We start from the raw sequence: 7,461 nt of genomic DNA on the forward strand, positions 1-7,461 counted from the left end.
TTATAATCGGCTTTACATGCACGAACGCGCGTACAAAACACACATGCAGACACTACCTCATATGCTCACAATCACACACAGGCAGACATACACAAGTACACGAATACACGCACACACACACGCACACACACACACACACACACACACACACACACATGGGCACGCACGCACGCACGCACGTACACACACACACACACACACACACACACACAAACATGGGCACGAACGCACGCACGCACGTACGCACACACACACACACACACACACACACACACACACACACACACACACACACACAACGCCCCCCCCCCCCAGCACTCTTCCACGCAATCTTCACAATGTACAATCCTCATGCCCGGAGCTCATGACCAAGATGATGTGTTGACTCAAGTTCAAAAGGTCATGACGCCGGCCTTTCTTGAGCAAGACAGGTGACGCTATCTGGAAAGTCTTGCTCGTGGACAGATAGTCAAGTATATCGAGTTATATCGAGCATAGTCCGGTATATCGGAGGATAGTGAAGGCATGATTTTGAAAATCCTGCGTTCGCTTGTAATGACGGAATGAAAATGATTTTTTTTTTTTGTATGATTTTCTGATTCTCTTTCCTTCGTCGTGATATGATTTTATTATTTTCATTATTAGATTATCACTTCTTTTTTATCATTATTATTCTCAACTTCATCTTATTTTCGCCCTCATTGGTTTTCATTTCATCCCCTGCCCCTCACGCTCTCCCTCCTCGTCCTCCTCCTCCCCCTCCTCCTCCTCCTGCTCCTCCTCTCTCTTTCTCCTCCTACTCTCTTTCTCCTCCTCCTTCTCTCTTTCTTCTTCTTTTTCTTTTTCTTTTTTTTCTACTTCTTCTTCTTTTTCTTCTTTTTCTTCTTCTTCTTTTTCTTTTTCTTCTTCTTTTTCTTCTCTTCCTCCTTTCCCCCTCCTCCTCCCCCCTCTTCCTCCTCTTCCTCCTCCTCCTCCTCCTCCTCCTCTCTCTCCTCCTCCTCCCCTCCTCCTCCTCCCCCTCCTCCTCCCCCTCCTCCTCCTCCTCCTCCTCCCTCTCCTCCTCCTCCCTCTCCTCCTCCCCCTCCTCCTCCCCCTCCTCCTCCCCCTCTTCTTCTCCCTCCTCCTCCTCACCAACATCACCAACCTCAGCATCTATCAGCCCCCCCAATGTCTATCTTCCTTCCCCTCTCAACCCCCCAACCACTTCCTCCCCCAACCCCCAATCGCCCCTCCTACACCCATCGCTTTTCTCCAACAACCCCACTACCTTTCTTCAACACCACTCTCAACCCCCCCATCCCCTCGCCCTCAACCCACCCTCTCCTTTCTAACCCACCCCCCTCACCCTTACCCTAACCCCCCCAACCTTATCCTCACCCTAACCCCCCTAACCTTGCCCACCTTCACTCCACCCTCTCCCCTCCCCCCCAACCATAACCTCTCACCTCAACCAAGCCAACCCTTTCCCCACCCACCCTCTCCCCCTGTCCCCATCCCCCTCTCCCCACCCACCCACTCCCCTATCCCCTTCTCCCCACCAACCCTCTCCCCTATCCCCTCTCCTCTATCACCCTCTCCCCACCCACCCTCTCCCCCTCCCCCTCTCCTCTCCCCCTCCACCCTCTCCCCTCCCCCTCTCCCCACCCACCTCTCTCACCCTAACCCACCCTCCCTCCTAACCCCCTCCACCAACCTCCCCACCTGCTCCCCCCCTCCCCCTGCCCCCCCCCTTCCCCCCACCCCCTCTGAACCTCAAGCTCCCTGATTCAAGTTCAAGGCGAGAGAGGATGGGGTGCTGAGTGTCTCCCTCGCGGGCTGAGTGGGCGCCGCCGACCTGTGTCAACATCAGCGCCTTCTCTCTGCGGGATAACAACAACACGCAGCCCGAGGTGGCCCGCTGGCCCGCTGGCCCGCTGGCCCGCTGGCCTTCCTCGCCTGCTTCGCCTTCTGTTTGTTTGCCTTTGTATCTTTTTTTTTTTGGGGGGGAGGGGGGAAGAGGGAGGAGGAGGGGGGATTCTATTGTTTTTGCGTGTGTCTTTTTCTGTTTTTCTTTTTTTTTCTTTTGTTTTTTTTCTGTCTGTTTTTTTCTTCCTTTTTTTTTGTTCTTTTTTGGTCCACATTTGTTTCCTTTTTATGATTGTATTTGTCTTTCTTTTTATGTTTTATCTATTTATTTATCTTTTTTTGGCTTTTTTATCGCATTTGTCTTTCTTTCTTTCTTTTTTTGTCATTTTCTTGTCTTCGTTTCATCTGTATTTTTTTTTTTTTTTTGGGGGGCGGGGGGGCTTCTTTGTCTTTTTTCGTTTTCTTCGCATTCCTTTTTTTGTCTTTATTGTTTTCGTTTTCTTTTTTTCTGATCCATTTGTTTGATTATTCTTTTCTATTCGCTATATTTTTTTTTCGTTTTCTATTTCGTTATCATTTTCTGATTTTTTTCTTCTTCGTTTATTAATATGTTTTTCGTTTCTTTCTTCTTCGTGTTTTTTTTTTTTTAAGACATATTCCAATTATTTTTTTCCTTCGTTTTTCTATCGCATTTTTTTTTATTATTCCAAGTTTTCAGCTATTTTATTTATTATTTCGTTTCGTTTTTTTCTTTCTTTTTCTTTTTTCTTTCGCTTTCTTCCCCGTTTCCTTTCATAATTTTATGTTCTACTATTAATGATAATGATAAAACTGGTATTAATGGTATAATATTAATACTAATAATGACAATAATAATGATAATAATAAAGAAAATAATTGATATAGTGATAACAAGAATGATATCAAGAACAACAATAACATCAGCAACAATGAGAATAATAATAAAAATGACAGTGATGATGATGATGATGATGATAATGGTAATGACAATAATAATAATAATAATAATAATAGTAACAACAACAACAACAACAACAACAACAACAACAACAACAACAACAACAACAACAACAACAACAACAACAACAACAGTAATAATTATAATAATAATAATAATAATAATAATGATAATAATGGGGAGGGATCACTGCTTAGCCGCCCCAGTATAAAGGCTTAGGAGGCTACATGATGCCCACGGGGCGCCGAGTGGTGCGTCAAGCACCGTGCCCGCGGGGACGTGGAAATGCCAGTTGGTGATCGGCGCGGGAAGTCCAGCTTCTTCGCAGTGAGGCTGAAATGTATCCTGCTTCTGAAGTGAGAGTAGGAAGTGGGTGATGAAGCATCGCCCGTCACACGGATCAACAAGGGGCGCATCCCCCAGGGTAGAACTAAGTCTAACTCTTCCATTTATCAAAATCCGCCAGGTTACTTGGACGGGATAGTTCCCACCCCTGGCCCTGCGGTTCAGCCATCTTGTACTATCAATCAAAAGGAAACAAGACTTAAATGGACAAGGGAAGAGTATAATGAGGTAATGTACTGCTTTTGCTATTCACTCAAGGAGCCTGCTGCAGAAGTTGTGAGCATATTTCTGTTAGTGTTCCATTTGCCTCAAACTTCAATCACCCTAGGTCGCTGGTAGTGACTCGGTGTTTGATTTTAATAAGCAGATCTAAAGAAAAGAAAAGAAAATAATAATAATAATAATAATAATAATAATAATAATAATAATAATAATAATAATAACAATAATAATAATAAGGATGATAATAATAACAACAATAATAATAATAATAATAATAATAGTAATAATAATAATACCAATAATGATAACAACAACAACAACAATAACAACAACAACAACAAAACAACAATAATAGCAATAATGATAATAATGATAATAATAATAATAATAATAATAATAATAATAATAATAATAGTAGTAATAATAATAATAATAATAATAATAATAATAATGATAATAATAATAACAATAATGATGATAATATCAAAGACAATAACAATAATAATGATAAGGGTAATAATAATAATAATAATAATAATAATAATAATAATAATAATGATAATAATAATAATAATAATAGTAATAACAACAACAAAACAACAACAACAACATTATAACAATAATAAAGATAATAATAATAATAATAATAATAATAATAATAATAATAATGATAATAATAATAATAATAATAATAACAATAATAATAACAGTAACAAGAACAAAAATAATAATAGAAAAAAAATATATATATTAATGATAATAATACATATAATGATAATGATAATAATGGTGATGATAATAAAGATAACGATAATAATAAAGATAATAATAACAATAGTAATGATAATATTAATGATAATGATATTGATGGTAATAGTAGCAGTAGTAATGATAACGATAATAATAGTACTGGGAATGACAATAAATATTATATCAATGGTAATGATGATGAGGATTAAGAGGATGATGATGATGATAATAATAAAAATAATAATAATGATAATAATAATAATAATAATAATAATAATAATAATAATAATAATGATAATAGTAATAGTAATAATAGTAATGATAATAATAATAATAGTAACAATAATAATAATAATGATAATAATAAGAATGATAATAATGATAATAATAATAATGATAGTGATTCATCATAATGCTAATAACTATTGTTATAACATTATCACCAGTAACAATAGTTATAGGTGTAACAGCAATAATAGTAGTAGTCGTAGTATTAGCATCAGTATTATCATTATCACTATCACTATCACTTTCATTATCATTATCATAATCATTATCATTATCATCATTATCATTTTCATCATTATAATTTTCATCACTATTACTATTATTATCATCATCATCATTACTATTATTATTATTTTCATCATTACAATTATTATTTACATTCCTATTTGTATCAGTATAAATAATCGTGTGTTTATCTGTATTATCATTATCATTTTCATTATCATTATCTTTCCATTATCATTCTCCTAACTATTTTCATAATCATTATCATTATCATAATGATAATGATAATCATTATCACTATCATAATCAATGTTATTATTATTATCATTATTATCATCATCATAATCAAAATCATAATCATAATCATTATAATAATCATAATAATCATAATAATAATAATAATAATAATAATAATAATAATAATTATTATTATTATTATTATTATTATTATTATTATTATTATTATTATTATTATTATCATCATCATCATCTTAATCCTCATCATCATTACCATTAATATAATATTTATTGTCATTATTATCGTTGTCATTATTACTACTATTATTACCATCAATATCATTATCATTAATATTATCATTACTATTGTTATTATTATCTTTATTATTATCGTTATCTTTATTATCATCACCATTATTATCATTATCATTATCTGTATTATTATCATCATTAATATTATTAATTTTATTTTTGTTATTACTATCACTATAATGATTATTATTATTATCATTATGTATATAATTACTATCATTATTATCATCACTTATTATCATCATTTCTATTATCACCACTACCACTGTTGTCATTATTTCATTATTGTTATCATTATTGTTATTATTACTGTTATCATTGTCATGATCATGATCATTATCATCATCACAGTTTTAATTATTGTAATTATTATTGTTATTATTGTTATTATTAGTATTATTATGATCACTAATATTACCATTATCATCATCATTCCCACCAATCATTATCATTATCATTACTATTATTATCACTGTTTTAATATTATAATTATCATTGCTGTCATTATTGTTATCATCATATCATTGTTGTTATTATTATCATTATTATTATGATCATCATCATAATCATAATATTCATCATCATCATCATCATATTATTATTATTATTATTGTTATTATTATTATTATTATTAATATTATTATTATTATTGTTGTTGTTGTTGTTGTTGTTGTTGTTGTTGATACCATTATTGTTGTTATTATTATTATTAACATTACTCTTATTATTATTATTGTTATCATCATCATCATTATTATTATCATTACTATTATCATCATTATTAGCTACTAGTATCAATACTCATCACCATCAATAACAAAAAAAGAAAATGACGAGAAGGAAAGGAGGAGGATAAAAGAGAGGGACGGAAGAGGAAGGGAGACGGAAAAGGGAAGTGTTGCCAAGGGAGAAAGAGCGACCCTGACGAGGCGGCAAGATTCTTGCTCGAGGGCACTTCTAGGGGGGGGGGGGAAGGGGGGGGGGAGGAAGGAGGGGGAGGGGGGAAGGGAGGAAGGTGGGGGAAAAGGGTGGGAGGGGGGGGAGAGGAGGGGGGAAATGGAGAAGTAGGTGAAGGGGGTGAAATGAGGGTAGGAGGGATGGATGGGGGAAAGGGAAGGGGTAAAGGGAGAGGGAAGGAGTGTGGAGTGGTGGGAGGGGAAGGGTGGACGAAGAGAGAGAGGAGGAAGAAAAGCGAGATGTGGAGGGAAAGACATAGGGGAAGAGAGAGGAAGGGTGGACAGGAAGAGAGAAGAAGGAGAGTGCAGAAAAGGGGGGTATAGGACGAAGAGAGAGAGGGGGGGGAGAGGGATAGGAGGAAGGATGGAGAGAATGGAAAGGAGAGAGTAGAAGGGAGAGGTGGAGGGAGAAGAGAAGAAGGAGAGGCGAGGCAGAATAGGGAGGAAGGAGGAGTAGAAAGAGGGGAGAGTAATGTGAGGGAGGAAGAGGTTGAGGGAGAGACAGTGAGGGAGTGATGGAGAAATAAGGAGGGGGAGGTTGATTAAGAGGTAACCATTATCATTATTATCATTACTACTTCTATTATCAATATCATTGTTATTATTGTTATTATTGTTATTATTGTTATTATTGTTATTATTGTTATTGTTATTATTGTTATTATTATTATTATTATTATTATTATTATTATTATTATTATTATTATTATTATTGTTATTATTGTTATTATTTTATTATTATTATTATTACAATTATTATTATTATTATTATTATTATTATTATTATTATTATCATTATTATTATTATTATTATTATTATTATTATTATATTATTATTATCATTATTATTGTAATTACTATTATTATCATCATTATTGCAATTATCATCACGATTTATCCTGATGATTACTTTTCTTAGTCTTATAATACTGGGGAACAAGGAAAGGCGTAAAAATGAAATTAAAAGAACGCAAGACAACACAAATAAAAAAAAAACGATCGTCCATGCGCTTATTCTCCCCTCCTCTCCCCTCTTCCCTCTCCCCTCTCCCCTCTTCCCTCTCCCCTCTTCCCTCTCCCCTCTCGATCCTCTCTTCTCCCCTACTCTTCTTCTTTTTCCTCCTCTCCTCTCCCTTCTTCCCCTCTTCTCCTTTCCCTTCTCCCTCCTCTCCTCTCCCCTCTCCCCTCATTTCTCCCTCCTCTCCTCTCCCTCCTCCTTTCTCTCCTCTCCCCTCTCCCCCCGTCTTTCTCTCCCCTTCTACCACCCTCGGGTAGAAGGGGAGAGAGAGAGAGGGGAGAACA

The sequence above is a fragment of the Penaeus monodon genome, chromosome 10 (genome assembly GCF_015228065.2).
Source record: "Penaeus monodon isolate SGIC_2016 chromosome 10, NSTDA_Pmon_1, whole genome shotgun sequence".
NCBI classification, from domain to species: Eukaryota; Metazoa; Arthropoda; class Malacostraca; order Decapoda; family Penaeidae; genus Penaeus; species Penaeus monodon.